Source organism: Tachyglossus aculeatus, chromosome X4 (genome assembly GCF_015852505.1).
Source record: "Tachyglossus aculeatus isolate mTacAcu1 chromosome X4, mTacAcu1.pri, whole genome shotgun sequence".
NCBI lineage: Eukaryota > Metazoa > Chordata > Mammalia > Monotremata > Tachyglossidae > Tachyglossus > Tachyglossus aculeatus.
In genome coordinates this window covers 22,077,367-22,094,770 of record NC_052098.1, presented here as the reverse complement: position 1 = coordinate 22,094,770, position 17,404 = coordinate 22,077,367, and the positions used below count along the sequence as shown (strand labels likewise).

Below are 17,404 nucleotides of genomic sequence, written 5' to 3'. Positions count from 1 at the left end.
GAGTAGGGGCGATGGGGAAGGGAAGAGGAACAGAAGAAAAGGGGGGCTCAATCCGGGAAGGCCGTTAGTGTCTTAAAGCCAATAGTGAGTTTCTTTTTGATGCGGAGATGGATGGGCAAACATTGGAGGTTTTGGGGGAGTGGAGAGAGGTGTGCATATTTATTTTTTAGAAAAAATGATCTGTGCAGCAAAGTATGGTCTGGAGTGTGGAGAAACAGGAGGCAGAGAGGTCTGAAGCGGCTGGTGCAATCAATCAATCATATTTATTGAACACTTACTGTGTACTATTTGGGAGAGTACAATAGAATAGATGGAGAGTACAGTAGAATAGATTTGGTAGATATATTCCCTGCTCACATAGTCCAGATGGGTTATGATAAGTGCTTGGATAGTATAGTAGCAACTTGAATGCAGAGAGTCACCCCCTCAAGGATTGTGGCTGAATTTGGGAGAGAGTATCTCCTGTTTTTCCTGTCATCCAGTGAAGATGATGGAATCCCTATTGGTCCCCAGGCCTGGAAGGACAACATCCTGCCAATGGAGGCAAGGCATGGAGCCAGCATATTGGTTCTCCCTTGGCCTCTTTCCATCTCAGAGGGTGGGATAGCGACCTACTTGTATATAAAGGTCTCCTGGATTCAGGAAACCTGGATTCTAATTCCAGCTCTGCCACTTGCCTGCTATGTGACTTTGGGCAAATCACTTCATTCTTTGTATTGTCGTTTCCTCATCTGTAAAATGGGTAGTCAATGCATGGTCTTTCTTCTACTTAGATCCTGAACCCCATATGGGTGTGACAGGGACTGTGTCTGACCTGATTATGTTACATCTACCTCAGTGCTTAATACTGTGATGGGTACATAATAAGCACCTAAACACCACAGTTATTATTAAAATGTTTTGAAGACTAAGCTAATGAAATCTCCCTCAGGATGTCAAATCCAGAGGTTGATGGCACCCCTGGAGTGGTTCCTATGCCCAAGAGCCATATCGGTTATCAAGGAGAGTCAGATCTGGCTCCTGAGCCATAGGTTTCCAACTCATCAATCAATCAATCAATCAATCGTATTTATTGAGCGCTTACTGTGTGCAGAGCACTGTACTAAGCGTTTGGGAAGTACAAGTTGGCAACGTATAGGGACAGTCCCTACCCAACAGTGGGCTCACAGTCTTAAAGGGGGAGACAGAGAACAAAACCAAACATACTAACAAAATAAAATAGATAGAATAGATATGTACAGTAAAATAAATAAATAAATAGAGTAATAAATATGTACAAACATGTATACATATATACAGGTGCTGTGGGGAAGGGAAGGAGGTAAGATGAGGGGGATGGAGAGGGGGACGAGGCGGAGAGGAAGGAAGGGGCTCAGTCTTAGTCTTAGAACTCATGTTCTAAGGCTTGGGTTACTGGACACTAGACATCAGCAATTTGACTAGCTATGTGACAGAGATTCTCAATGCATTTTTGCATGAGACTTACTTCTGTCCTTATGAGTTTCTAATAGAAGTTTCCAAAAGAGTGTCAGTTCTTCAAACCACTTAATGGAGATTGCTTAGTGGTGGACAAAGCAGGCATGGCTCCTGAGGGAGTACTATATATTTAATGACATCAAGAAAGAAAGGTCTAGTGGTCCCTGTTGTCTGGCATCCACCTGTTTCATTAATTATTATTGGACCACTGACCACAAAGATTATATCTGTTCAAGCCAGAGAGTCATAGAATCCAAATGATCCCCAAGTGTCTCACTTTGATTTTGCTGAGTTAGCCTTACATTTAGGTGATCCTATTTAAGAAACAAGAAATTAAATGTGGCAATCACTCACTGCTTCTGATTACAACCTCCCCCCCAATATTAATCAAGATGGCTTTTAGTAAACAGAGAAGCAGCGTGACTCAATGGTAAGAGCAAGGGCTTGGGAGTCAGAGTTCATGGGTTCAAATCCTGGCTCTGCCACTTGTCAGCTGTGTGACTTTGGGCAAGTCACTTAACTTCTCTGTGCCTCAGTTACCTCATCTGTAAAATGGGGATAACGACTGTGAGCCCCACGTGGGACAATCTGATCACCGTGTATCCTCCCCAGCACTTAGAACAGTGCTTTGTACATAGTAAGCACTTAACAAATGCCATCATCATCATCATTATTATTGTTATTAAGCATGTACTATGTGCGTAACATGGTCCTAAGTGCCAGGATAGGTACAAGGTGATCGGATACAACACAGTCTCTGTCCCACACAAGACTTGCCCGTTGTTGGGTAGGGATTGTCTCTATCTGTTGCCAAATTGGACTTTCCGAGCACTTACTGCAGTGCTCTGCACACAGTAAGCGCTCAATAAATATTACTGAATGAATGAATGAATAGTCTAAATCATATTGACTTATGAAGGATAAAATAAAAAGGCCAGCGTTATGTGCAGTGTTCTATTTTTTATTCAGTTTGTTATTTAGAAGAGTAGTGCAGGGGATACTAATGACTTGTGTTTATTTCTAAATTGGTTGGCAGCTTTGAATGATGTCCAAGATTTATATTCACAATTATTTCAGTTTTCTTACCATTCCTTTTCAGTTGTTAGGAATGATCAGTTTGCTTACAGGCAGGAGAAGGAGATTAGAAAATAGGAAGACTTTACACCTTTAGGTTAGTGTTTGTTGAAGTTGTCTTTTGTGGAGTGGAGGGAGTCATGTTGGGAGGCTAAAGCAACAGAAAGGGGTATAGAAGTAGAGTATTAATATCAGCACAGAGCTATTTAGAAATGGCATTCACCAGTATTACAGACTTTATTAATAAGGACCACAGATAACTCCTTCAGACTAGCCCTTTCTCCCTTAAAAAACCAGACATAGCAAACTAACGTTGTTTCAATTTGAAGTACCTGTTTTTATCTCACCTTATAACTTTGAAATGTATTACCTATTTTAATTGATTTTTTCCCTAACACCATTAAAAATAATATTCTGTAATGATATGTTCACAAAAGGATTTAAGGTGATGTTAACTGCATTTTAATGTCAATGAGACTTGCAAATGGATTATTTTCTAATTTCAACAAGTATAGAATTACCCTAACTACATTTCTTTTTCTCTCAGGATCTCAAAGTTTTCTGTTTCTGAAGTTTTAATTTTTTCTTTTCTACTATTTCGGGTAAAGAGGGAGCCATTGATTGTTAACTTTACATATTCAGTTTCTCATCTTCACAGATGCAGGGGATATAAAAATATCCACTATTAAAAGAGAATCTCATACTGACATCTTTAAAGTAAATTATTATGAAAAATGCATTAATTGCAAGTCAGAGCTTGCATGAAACACAAGTTTTGTTCCACAACTTTGTATGGTGACTATATTCTTTTCCAGGATCTGTAAATTAACGGTGTCATTGACCTGGATATCTCTGCATGTGAGGAGAATAACTTGTATCAGGATATGAAAGCGGCTTCTAATAAGAACAGAAGTGAGACACATGCAAGCAAGAAGGGCAGAAAAGGGTGTAAAGACTTAGTGAAGCACAGTCTCAAATAAAGTGGCATAGCAATTACTGTTGGGAGGCCACTGAAGCAGACAGACCTGCCTGGCAAACAGCAATTGAGAGAAATTCACTCTCCTTGAGTGGAATATCAGGATAATAATGATAGCATTTGTTAATAATAATAATAATAATAATAATAATAATGACATTTATTAAGCGCTTACTATGTGCAAAGCACTGTTCTAAGCGCTGGGGAGGTTACAAGGTGATCAGGTTGTCTCACGGGGGGCTCACAGTCTTAATCCCCATTTTACAGATGAGGTAACTGAGGCACAGAGAAGTTAAGTGACTTGCCCAAGCGCTTACTATGTGTGAAACACTGTGTTTCACAGTGCTGGGGGGGGCGGGGATACAAGGTGATCAGGTTGTCCCAGGTGGGGCTCACAGTCTTCATCCCCATTTTACAGATGAGGTAACTGAGGCTCAGAAAAGTTAAGTGACTTGCCCAAGGTCACACAGCAGAAATGTGGCAGAGTCAGGATTAGAACCCACGACCTCTGACTCCCAAGCCCAGGCTCTTTCCACTGAGCCACGCTGCTTCTCTGGCAAGAAGGATGGCAAGAAGCTGTCTGGAAAACATATAGGCCCTATATGTAGCAAATAAGCTCCTTGTGGGCAGGAATCACACCTACCAACTCTGTTGCATTGTACTTTCCCAAGTGATCAATACAGTGCTCTGCACAGAGAAAGTGCTCAATAAATACCATTGATCAATTGACATTGGTTATTGCAACAAAGAGCTATTTCTCCATGACCAAGTAAGGAATGGACTATTGATCACGGTCTTTTCGAGGGGGAACGGGGGAGGTTGTTGGTCTGGGGCGTGTGTGTGTGTGTGTGTGTAAGAGGAACAGCGGAAGCTCATCGTGCAGGATATGTTGTTTGATAATACTTCTTCAGCTAGAGGAAAGCCATTGTAAGATAACATAGGTCTGTATCCACTGCCCTCAACCTTTCTCCTGCCCAGGTTTCCCCCTACCAACAGAGAGCATCAACAGCAAGCCCTCAGAGTCCAGTCCATTCCAGGCACTCAAATCTCTACTCCCCGTCTCTGCAGCCCACCTTAGTTCTGCCATTCAGATCTAGGCCTGGCAAAATCAGCCATTCAATCAGTGATATCTGCGGACAAGGAACATGTCTACCAGCTCTTATGTCATACTGCAGCGTGGCTCTCTGGAAAGAGCACAGGTTTGGGAGTCAGAGGTCATGGGTTCAAATCCCGGCTCTGCCAATTGTCAGCTGTGTGACTTTGGGCAAGTCACTTCACTTCTCTGGGCCTCGGTTACCTCACCTGTAAAATGTGGATTTAGACTGTGAGCCCCCCCGTGGGACAACCTGATCACCTTGTAACCTCCCCAGCGCCTAGAATAGTGCTTTGCACATAGTAAGCGCTTAATAAATGCCATCATTACTCCAAGTGCTTAGTACAGTGCTCTGCATACAGGAAATACTCAGTAAAGAGAGTTGATTGGTTGAGTGTCTCCCATGTTCATAGTACTGTACTAAGCACTCGAGAGAATTCAATAGAATTAGGAAACAAGATCCCTGCCTTCATATACCTTACAATTTGGTGGCAGAGATAGGCACTAGAATAAATTACAGGTAGGGGTAATCAGTAAAGGATGAGGACATATACATAAGAGCCATGGTGCGTGTTCGGGGTAGGGGGTGAGAAACCAAGTGCTTAGGTGAAGTGACAGTTGGTGGGGATACAGAACCTATAGGTTAGACTTACTTCTGGCCCAAAGGACATGGGGATTCACAGCCAGCATCGTGTTTGTTTGTTTTTTAGGTACTTGTTAAGTGCTTACTATGTTCCAAACACTGTTCCAAGTGCTGGGCTAGATACACGTTAATTCGGTTGGACACAGTCCCTGTCCCTCATGGTGCTCCCACAGTGAAAGTAGGACTGTTCCTACTACTGAGGGAGCCATGCTGAATCCTCTGGCGTAAGTGCCAAATTACGATACCACATTAACCCAAGCACTTATCCAATCCTGCCTCGATTACTGTATCAGCCTCTTTGCTCACCTCCCTGCCTCCTGTCATCCCCTACTCCAGTCCATACTTCATGCTGCTGCCCGGATCATTTTTTTACAAAAATGCTCAGTCTGTGTTTCCCCACTACTCAAGAACCTCCAGTAGTTGCCCATCCACCTCCACATAAAACAGAAACTCTTTATCATTGGGCTTTAAAGCAGTCAATCACCTTGCCCCCTCCTACCTCACTTGGCTCCTCTCCTACTACAACCCAGTCCCTATCCTTCGCTCCTCTGGTGCCAACTTGCTCACTATACCTCAATCTTGTCTATCTCATTACTGACCTCTGGCCTATGTCCTGACTCTGGCCTGGAACACCCTCCTTGTTCACATAATAATAATGCTAATAATAATAATAATGATGGTGGCATTTGTTAAGTGCTTACTATGTGCAAAGCACTGTTCTAAGCACTGGGGAGGATACAAGATGATCAGATTGTCCCAAGTGGGGCTCACGGTCTTAATGCTCACTTTACAGATGAGGTAACTGAAGCACAGAGAAGTTAAGTGACTTGCCCAAACTCACACAGCTGACAATTGCCAGAGTTAGGATTTGAACCCATGACCTCTGACTCTTAAACCCGTCCTCTTTCCACTGAGCCACGCTGCTTTTCCAAATAATGATATTTGTCTCCCCCTCTAGATAGTAAATTCACTGTGGGCCAGGGATGTGTCTACCAACTCTGTTGTATTGCTATAATGTAGTCTCCCAAGTGCTTAGTATAGTGCTCTGCACAGAGTAAGCATTCATAAATATGATTGATTCATTGACAGTGAACAATGTGCCTAAAGAAGGAGAGGAGGGCACTTAGGAGTTGGGGTTTCCAAACAATCATAAGATAGTGATGGCATTTAAGCTATAGTAGGTAATGGGATATTAGTGATATTAATAGTATTTGTAATAGCAATAGTAGTAAGAAGCAGCATATAAGAAGCAGTGTGGCCTAATGGATAGAGCATGGACCTGGACATCAGAAAGTCATGGGTTCTAATCCCAGCTCTGCCACTTATCAGCTGTGTGACCTTGGGCAAGTCAATTGACTTCTCTGTGCCTCATTTACCTCATCTGCAAAATGGGGACTGAGACTATGAGCCATATGTGGGACAGGGACTGTGTCCAACCTGATTTGCTGGTATCTACCCCAGTGCTTAGAACAGTACCTGGCACATAGTAAGCGCTTAACAAATCCCATAATTATTTTTATTATTATTAGTAGAAGTAGTAGTAACATTTACTGAGTGCAACACACAGCAATGCACTTTGAAAATAGATTGGGCATCGTCTGATAGCGTGAAAAACCTGGGTATATTCCGATGACGGTCAGTAAATGTTCTGGAATGAAAGCGTTCACAATGAGGATGGGAAACATCCCGTGGAGAGGAGGGAGTGACAGATTTATGTTGCCAAAACTAGATAAGAAAGCTAGGCTAGGATGGAAAACGAAAGGTATGTGTGGAGGGATAGAGATAGAATGAAGTAGAAATATAAAGCTAGCACATGTGACCAAGGGTTACTAATGAGAACTAGCCCAAGAACAGTGGACAAAGTAGTATCGAGGTCACTCATAGCTCCACCCACAAGTCATGATCTCAGAATATGGTCCCACTTATGAAAAATAAAGGAGATGTCAGGAGGAAGGATGGAAGAGGAGGAATTTACTGACAGAAGGAACTGACAAGGACATATAAGGGGAGAGAGAGGTCTGAAACATTGGAATTGTGGGCCTGTAATGCATGCCCTGAGGACTGCAGCCTGAGTAATAAATCTCTGATATTGACTGAGTCTGCCAGTGGACTAGCAATAAAACTCTACTCACTCACAACTTGGACTCCCTTTGCAGTCTAAGGGAAGGGTTTTCTGGGGATTTGGCCAAACAGTAACTACCTGTAAAATTTAGGAAAAACAAATAAAAGTTTGAGTACTGATGATTAAAAATTCTAAAACTTGCCAGCACCCAGCTCCAGTCACAGAATCCTACTAGACAAACAGACCTAGGTGGCGTTTGGCTGCCCCAGGCCACTGTTCTGGACTTCCAGTTCAGGCTGCATATCGGCCAGGGATTGTATCTAATTATCATCCTTGTACTAACCCCCAGGACTTAGTTCAGTGCTTTGCACACAGCAGATGCTCAATACAGTTTTTGGCAGGGACTAAGAAGCCCGAACAAGCCCTGAACAGGAATGTTCAGTCTATGCACAACTCTCCCGGTGATTTTACTACCGTAACTTGTTTCACTAAAAAGTTCAGGCAAGTTATAAGCTAATTGAAACACTTTAGTGTTGTATTTCTTAATTAGGCAGGGGTTGCTTTGTAAATGTCAAGTGGAGACAGTGACATTCAGGAAGTACTGTATACTGGCCTATCCTGAAATGACTGAATTACCTAAATGCCGAGTTATCGTTTACATTGCCCAAAATGTTGTTGCTCTATGTTGAGACTCAGCATGGCCTATTGGAAAGAGCACAGGTCTGGGAAGCAGAAGAAACTAGGGTTTCTAATCTTGGCTCTGCTCCTTTCTGCTGTGGGATCTTGGGCACCTGTGACCTTGAGTTTTCTGTGCCTCAGTTACCACATCTCTAAAATGGGGATTAAGACTGTGAGCCCCACGTAGATGATGGACAGTGTCGAACCTGATTAGTTTGTATGCACCCCAGTGCTTAGTCCAGTGACTGGAACATAGTAAGTGCTTAACAAATATCATTAAAAAATTGTATGGAGAAACCAAAAATGAGTAGTCAGTCCTCATGGGAAATGGGGCACGATTAAACCAAAAATATTAAATCACATTTTAAGTCATTCTTCTGCCTAATTCGTCAAGCATAGATAGGCATATCCTGTTCAGCTATTTGTCATCTAAATGGCTAGATCACATTTCCAGGTAAGTTATCTCTCATAAGTAGCAGTTAAAGGCTAATGAAAGATTGTGTTGCTCAACAAGATAAGTCCAGGTTTGTTTAACTGGTGTTTTTAGTCATGAGGATCAATGAATTCATCAAAATAGGTGTACTACCCCAACTCTGACTACAAACAGACTATCTTTTTCGGTATCCCAGATGTCGAGGAGGATGTGCTATAAAGAGGCACTAAGGAGAGTAGACAGCGTTAATAACTGCCTACTGTCAGCTCCAATAAACACTTGCTCTTCTTTTGAAAATCAGTAAAAGAGCTAATGTTGCTGAAATGTCCATCTGATCCTCATTTTTATGGCTTTCCATGATGCATCAGGGTTTGAAAAACATCAAAAATCCAACATGGCACTTTAATAAAGACTAAGATATTCAGTCCATGAGTTATTCTTCCTGATACAGTAAAAACCAATCAAGTAAGGATGCGTGCCTTTAGGATCTTAAACAAGAAATATTACAAATTAATCCTGGCAGGTAGTTTACTAGTTCTTATTTTACTGATTTAGTTGTCTTTTTGTATTAATTCCCACTTTGTAGTACAATGCATCACTATTTGTGTCAGCTCTCATTTCACTATTTGTCCACTTATCATTTCAAAAAAACAAAACCAGAAGAACAGGAGAAGGTGAAAGTGAAAAGGACCTTGTTTCTGAATTATGGCCATACAATATGTGCAAAGTAGGAGCTGGGTTAGAGAGAGGTACTTCTTTCTCCTTAGTTTGGCCTTTATCTCCTCAGGAATTGCACAAGAGGGAAAAGTCTGCTAAAGAAGGAGATGAGGCGGTGCCATGATTCTTTCTGTATTCCCATTGGCTGTGCTCTGGTTGTATAACTGGCTTCTGCATGAATTGCCCTTTAGCTACATAGGTAGTAACCTGAGAGAGGATCAAACCACCACAAGCAAGCCAACTGGGAACCACTGGGGCCTGGAGTTAAACATGAATGGTGTCATATGAAAGTGTGGGGTGCTAAAGGGGTTGGGGGTTGGGAAGAGTGAGTGGAATGAATGGGAAGGGGATGCCCTCCCAAAGAATCACAGCCATCCCTGTTCATTTTCGTAGTTGGATTCAGATTTCATCTATTAAGAATAAATTAATAGTGACAATTTACACATTCCGTTCATGCTCTCTGAAAGTCTTTATGTATCTAAAGATGACGTAACCCGTAATGGGTGGGGGAAACATTTCTACCAAACCAAATGTAATTTTCTTATTATTTTATGAACACAGCTTGCCAAATTTTTTGAGTATATCTTCTGAAATTTCTATTCCATTTTTAACATGAGCAAATAGAATCTGGTACAAAACAAAGGAAGTACAATCAAACTACCAGTAAGCCTAAATAACTTCTGTGACTATTATGCTATTGATTGTTACCATAAGCGTTTCAGACTGAAGCCTGGAATACCAGACCTCATCTTGTCCTTAGCAAGGTAGCCAGGCCAGAAAGAAATCTGTGAAATGCATTTCATATTTATCAGGGTTTGTTGTGAGGACCAGGAATGGCAGTCATAGTTCACCAGTACTGTGATTTAGTGGCCTATCATTCCATCTGGGAAAGGTCTCTAGGCAAATCAATACTTAGGTTGCAATTTATAAATACATTTATAGTCCTCTAGACTGTATGCTCAGTCACATATCACAATTATTATTAGCATTATTATTATCTCTGTTGTACTGTACTCTCTCAAGTGCTTAGTACAGTGTTCTGCACATAATAAATGCTCAATCAATATGATTGATCGATTGATACTTCTATGCTTGGGTGGGATGTTTTCTGTTAATAAAAATCTATACTAGATAACATTCCAGGCTAATGATATGCACACATTAAATTCACTCCCAAATAGTTGTCCTTCCACAACAATTTTAATATTCTACACGAGAAACAGCCAGACCATCTATTTTTGATGGAATATGGTAACTATCTGCTTTATTTATGTGCATTTATTCAATTGTGGTGCCAGTGACATATTGCACCCGTTCCAACCAGTATTGCACATTTTCAAGTTGGAGTTTAGAGTTTGGGTCTGCTAGTCTATGTTATTCTTGCTGAAGGTAATCACCAATTCCAATTGTATATACTGTTCCTAAAGGAACAGAACAATACACAATTTCCTCATCAGATGACTTGCCAAAGCCTAAACTCCCAGCCTCATTTTTATAGGCATCAATGAAGTGCTTTACAGTGCTCTGCGCACAGTAAGCGCTCAATAAATACGATTGGATGAATGAATGAATTTCCCCAACTCGGTGGCGTCATTGGACCATCAGGGATTTGGGTAAGCTTCAGGCACCTGGGTTCAGGTCTCAGGCTTCCTAGAAGAGTCAGAACCTAGGTGGGATAGATCCTGGTCTTACATCCTTATCCTGGAAACTTCTCTACCTTTCCCCTCCTGCTGTCTACCAGCCCCTGCCCCTTGAGGTTCTGGTGAGCACCTCACAGGAAGATGGAGGGAGGCCTGCCTGTTTCAGACCCATTCCATGCCCATCAGAGCCCCAGGATCCTTGGAACTGCCTTTTCCAATAAAGATCTGGTATGTGCTGACCTTGCTTGCCCCAGAGTAGGTTGCTTAAAGCTACCTCAGGCTGATTCTTCTAAGGCAACTTCCATGGCTGTTCTAGGAACTCCAACTCTGGGAATCCGGAATGACCCAGAGGGTAGGTGAATCTCAGCCTGCTGTGACTTAACCAAGTGTTGATGTTATTTGTGGCACTGTAATATTTGTGGCATTTATTTACCCAGTGGGGGAAATCTATTATGGAAAACACTAGCTTTTTAAGCTTGCTTTATTTGTGGGCTTATATCTACACTACAGATGCTGAAAAAGGACAAGTTAATGCTAATAAATGTGTTCTAACAGATGAAGTCCCAGGATTTAGGATGATAATAAATGGTCAAGTTAAAAGTAGTTTAGAGCCATTGACATCGACCTCTGTATCATCTTTCTTTTTTTTTTTTTTGACCTGGGCAAGTGTGCTGATGAAATCTGAATCAAAAGTAAACACAGAGCTGACAAAATTTCCAGGATTACTCAGAATAAAGTACATTTTATCCTGACTCTTTGCATTTTTCAAGTAAATGTGGAGGTTTTGACATCAATCTATAATTGTATCTTTTGACATTATTGGAGGCAGAAAACTGGGTTGGATTAATTATTGGTCTGACCCAGTAATGGAATTTTAATGTTCTTACATAAAGCATTACTCACTTTGATTTAGCTATTGCCAGCTGGCGAAAACTGACTTGGTGTTAATACAGTATCTTTTCCTTATAAGTCACATTTAGGCATTAAAAAAAAAACTCAGATCCTTTGAATTCAGGTAAATAGCTGATCTGATGTCCATCTATTTGAAACATCTGGATCTTTTTTTGGAAAAAGAAAATCTGTAATGAAATGAATTATTCATATATTTTGTGTGGATAAGACCAATTTTTTTAATGGTAGTGTTTAAGCACTTACTATATACCAACAACTGTTCTAAGCTCTGGGGTAGAAGATACAATTTAATCAAGTCCCTATTCAACATGAGGCTCCCAGTCGAAGTGTGGGGCGGGGTGGGAGGGTGGTGCATAGGAATGAATCTTCATTTTACAGATAAGGTAACTGAGGCATAGAGAAGTTAAATGACCTGCTTAAGGTCACATAGCAGACATATGGCAGAGCTGGGATTAGAACCCAGGTCCTCTGACGCCCAGGCCCATGCTCTTTCCATTAGGCCAAGCTGCTTCTAATTGCTTGTGTAGTTGCCAATATTCAGTTTAATTCTGACATCAAAGGAAGGACATTCAAACGTTAATGATTTCAATAAATGGTATTTAAGTGCTTGCCATATGGAGAGCACTCTACTCATCGTTGACCTTTGCTGTTAATAATTCTGGTCCAGTATTTTATAGGAATGTAATAAAATAAATACAAATTAGCTCTGAATAGTGGACCTGAGCATTCTTCTCGGTTAGCTGTTATAGTTACTCAAAGACAAAATTCTCCAGGACATTTTTGAGAAGAGGAGAAAACTGGAAGGTGATTATGAAATAAGGCAGTCTAGAATAGTGGAAAAAGCATAGGCTTGGGAGTCAGAAGACATAGGTTCTAGTTCTGGTTCTGTCTCTGGCCTTCTGTGTAATCTTGGGAAAGTCACTAACCTTTCTGGGCCTCAATTTGCTCATCTGTAAAATGGGAAAAATATCATTTGACTCACCCTATCTCACAGAGATGTGCTTACTATGTGCCGGGCACTCTTCTAAAAGCTGGGGTAGATACAAGATAATTGCGTTGGATGCAGTCCATGTCCCATATGGGGCTCACAGTCTTAATCCCCATTTTACAGATGAGGGAACTGAGGCACAGGGAAGTGAAGTGACTTGCCCAAGGTTGTGACAAGTGGCAGAGCTAGGATTAGAATCCATGACCTTCTGACTCCCAGGCCGGTTCTCTATCCGCTAGGCCATGCTGTTTCTCAGAGGAGAAGCCTGACTTAAAAATGAATGAAAGAAAATGAGAAGTTTTACAGGCTTCTTAAGGATCCAGTCAACATCAGAAGGTTTTGATATTGCTACACAGTTGGTTTCAATTCATCATGATAAGATTAAAAAGCGTGAAGTGTTGCTTTTGCAAACAGGACAATAATAGATTAGGATAATTGCCACACAAAGAGCGCTTCTATAACATCTGCAGTGAGTACAATGCCTCCCCACAACCCCTGCTTCCTCATATGAAAGAGGGTGATGGAGGGAACAAGTATGGTGCTTTACTACTGCAGTGATCCAGAATTGTGAACCAAGGTAGTTTTATGAACAGCCTCCAGGAACATTGCCATAATAGGTTAAAATGTCCTAGGCACAGCACTCTGAAGGTGCAGTTGTAGCACAATTTTTCTCTCTCTAAAATATGCTGCTCTAAGCCATGACCTAGTTAGCTTGTATGTAAATCTAACACTGAAACAGCATATCTTATACCCAGAAATTGCAGCCTTATGCTTGCTTTCTAATTAACTTGGAAGTCTTACTGATTGACAGCTGCTGCCTGAGGGGGCTGGCTATTATGCACTGTACCTCTCACCTTATAACAAGCCTGTCTTAGCATCTAGAAACTTTCCTCAGGTTCTTCAGTGGGAGACAGTGCTAGGGGTGGAAAAGCCTGGATGTAAAAAAGAAAAAAAAAATCCAGGCTTATACCTTCTAAGAAGTTTTAATAATATATAATCCAGTTTCAGACATAAATTTATTCAGGTATCAATTGGATGTAGGGCACGAGATTTAAAGGGATAGTTTCATTTACCTTTTGTTTTTTTCAAACAAGTTCATTTAGCTAATTAACAGTATCTCATTCTAAGTACCATCAGCATAACTAATAACGTTGAGGATTTAATTATCTTAAGTAACATGGTGAATACCAGTGAAACCAGATTTATTTTTAAATCAAGCACATTGGAACAAAATTATTTTTAGTAAAATAGATCCTTGTGTGGATGGTAAAACAGGCACTGTAGTTAATTACGTAATTGATGTACTATGGCACAAACCTTTTCATCAGAGAATGCTGAAGGAATCATATAATTTAATATGTGTGACCTTTATTTTAAATTTTATGAACTATACTGTTTTACATTATAACTTGAGTATAAATTTCACTTCATTATGCCATTATGCCATGGCATTAATTTGTAAATGGCATTCACCTACCATGTACAATTTTTATTGTTACCTTTCTTATCTCATTAACTTACAAAGTTGTAATCATTCAAATGCAAAAAAAATGTTAAAGAAACATTGGGTCTGATTTTGTCTTACAGGGAAATCTTGAGGAGTTTTGCGCTTTTAATCCTCCAGTCATCGATTGCTGTGTCTGTGTAAAGTCGTAAATTGGTAAGTCTTTATTTTTCTCATTGCTTTTGATAGTAATAGTGCTATGTTAAGAATGCTATATTGTTCTGGTAAATAACAGTAACTGACTGCTACAGACAGTACTAAATATTCTCAATGTCTTAAAAGTGTGCTGATGTCTCAACATGACACTCTCTAACATGTTTAGGTGGACTATTTCAGAGGTCTAAAGTGGAGTCATATGTTATTTTTCTTTTTCTTTCCCCCAAATAGGAATGCTGTTACAATATATGGGGGAGTTAATTCACTGAAACACAAGGTCCAAATTTTGCTTCCTGTAACTTGTCCTTCTGGTACCCTAAGGGTATTTTATTCATGGAATTAGGCAATTTTCCCAACCTGGTATATCTTAAAGAAAACCATTTGTTTGACTTGTCATCCCATCACAATTCTTAGAAAGTAAAAATGGCAATGATTGTCTTTGCAAAAAAAAAAAAAAAAGACTGAAAATTTTCTTCCAAATTTAAATTCAGAGATGTATAGTTGTCGACTTTTGGAGTAAAATATCCAGCGCTTAGAGCAGTGCTTGTCACATAGTAAGTGCTTAACAAATACCATCATTATTATCATTGCTCTGTTTAAGCAATACAAGGCTTTGGGTTAAATTAAGCTTGATTTCAGACATTTTGAGACATTTTCAGACATTTTGCTCTGCTTCTAAGCAAAAAAAAAAAAAAATCCCTATTTGTAGTGAACCTGGTGTATATGCCTGCATATATTTGCATAGACACATAATTTATTTTTTTTTCTAAATCCCAGAACAGGATTACTACCCTTTTAAGACCCCTTCTCAGGGGAAGAAAGAGGAAAGAGCATATTAAAATGGATCTGGACTCAGGGTAGGGTTTTTCCCTAGACTATTTGATATGGCTTCTGAGTGGTTGCTAGTACCAGCTAGACACCAGAACTAGTGAAGAAGCAGCTAATGACTAGCTGCTATTAGAATACACAGTTCCTTGGAATTTAGGAAATGACTAAGCCAGAGAAATGAAAGATTAAATAAAGGAAGGGAGGAAAGAGAGAGAAGGGTTGGAGGGAACAAGAAAGATAAAACCTGACGTCACTGCTATTGGTGCTTACTACAAAGACAGGAGGAATCAGCTAGAAAAAAACTAACAACTCCAATTAATCAATAGTACGTATTGCACACTTCCTGCGTGCAGAGCACTGTACTAAGAACTTGGGGGAGTACAACAGAATTAGCAGATACATTCCCTGTCCATAATGAGCTTACAGACAAGAGAGACTACCAAGAGCTAGTAAACATTCATAAGTGGCTGTAAGTGAAGTCCTTTTGGGGAGTTCTTGAGCTTGTAAAAATGCACACCACTCTGCCTTGCCTTTCAGTAGTTTTTTAACGTGAGATTAAGTTAGTTTGGACATCTGATATCAATTTTGTAAACTCTTGTAAATGTCCCTGAAATAAACTTCTTCACTTTTTACCAATCGCTACTTCTAGTTTATTTGGCTTACTCTCCCCCTCCACTAGATTGTGAACCGCTTATGGGGTAGAGACTGTGTCTGATCTGATTGTCTAGTTTCTACCCTAATATTTAGTATATAGTACGCTATGATTGTAGTAATGTTGAGCAATAGATGGTACTTTATAAAGCCCTACAAACTGTCATGAAAGGATACTTTAAGATTGTTTTTGTGCTAGTCCAGAGTTCACCAGGGCAAAATTCAAAGTTATCAATAACTATTCGCCAAACCTGTTTCCACAGACTTCTGTGAGATTCCCCTCTGGGTACCACCCCTCTAATCTCCCCATTCCCTCCCAGCACAAGCTGTCATGAGGGCAGGACAAACTTTCAAGAGGCAGTTCTATCTCCTTTTCCACAAAGTCACAACAAAGTTGAACCTATTTTCCCCTCCAGAGGGAGGTTCTTGGGAAGAGAGGGGAGTGGAGGACACTAATGAGGTCCTAGAAATGGGAGAGTTTTTCAAGTATGGGGGCATCTTCTTGATCTTTGCAATATGCTGGGCAAGCCTCTAACAGAATGAGTCCTGAAGCTAGAGTCCCACTTGCCTTGTGCTCTTCTAGAAATGTTGGTTCGGTCAAAATGTCACAATCAATGACCGTGACTAAACTCCATCTTAATCTACATAATATTTCCATTTATCCTATTCTATTAGTTTTTTTTATAATCAACTCATAAGACTTACATAATGGTAATAGAAAAGTAAGGGCATATATGTTAGGACTTCTCTGACCCAGAAAAAAACAACAACCAAAACCAAAACCAGACAGACACCTAATTTGTGATACATAACTGATGGAGAAGCAGCATGGCCCAGTGGATAGAGTACAGGCCTGAGAGTCAGAAACACCTGGGTTTTAATTCTGGCTCTACCATTTGTCTGCAATGTAAACTTGAGGCAAGTCACTTGACTTCTCTGTGCCTCAGTTACCTCATCTGTAAAATGGGGATTAATAGTCTGATCCCCATGTGGGACATGGATTGTGTCCAACCTGATTAGTTTGTATCTACCTAAGTACTTAGTACAGTGCTTGGCACATAGTGAAGTGCTTACAAATACCATAAAAAGCAAAAAAAAATGTTTTAACAAAAATGTAGCACTTTATTTCATCTATACTTTCAACTATGCTAGAATTTGAAACAGAGTACTACTACTACTTCTTCTTCTTGATGGCATTTGTTAAGCGCTTACTATGTGCAAAGCACTGTTCTAAGCACTGGGGAGGTTAAAAGGTGATCAAGTTGTCCCACGGGGAGCTCAAAGTCTGAATACCACCATTATTATTATTAATCCCCCATTTTACAGATGAGGTAACTGAGGCACAGAGAAGTTAAGTGACTTGCCCAAGGTCACCCAGCTGACAATTGGGGGAGTCAGAATTTGAACCCATGACCTCTGACTCCAAAGCCCATGCTCTTTCCACTGAGCCACGCTACTTGATATTAATATGCTCTGCCTGATCACCCAATATTTCCTAAGTGAATAACTTATCTTTAATAGAAAGTATAACGTGACTCAGTTTTCACCCTGCAACCTTGATACCTACCCCAAG

At 40.4% G+C, this 17,404-nt stretch overlaps 1 protein-coding gene across 40 annotated transcripts in view; it reads left to right on the top strand.

Annotated features, from left to right (window-relative positions):
* PTPRD (protein tyrosine phosphatase receptor type D) overlaps nt 1-17,404 on the top strand; it is a 1,852,740-nt gene that overhangs the window by 463,804 nt on the left and 1,371,532 nt on the right. For all 40 annotated transcript variants that reach the window (XM_038769706.1, XM_038769707.1, XM_038769750.1 and 37 more), the window contains one exon: nt 14,280-14,352. The gene's annotated coding sequence lies outside the window, so the exon portion shown is untranslated. The remainder of the gene's footprint in view (nt 1-14,279; nt 14,353-17,404) is intronic.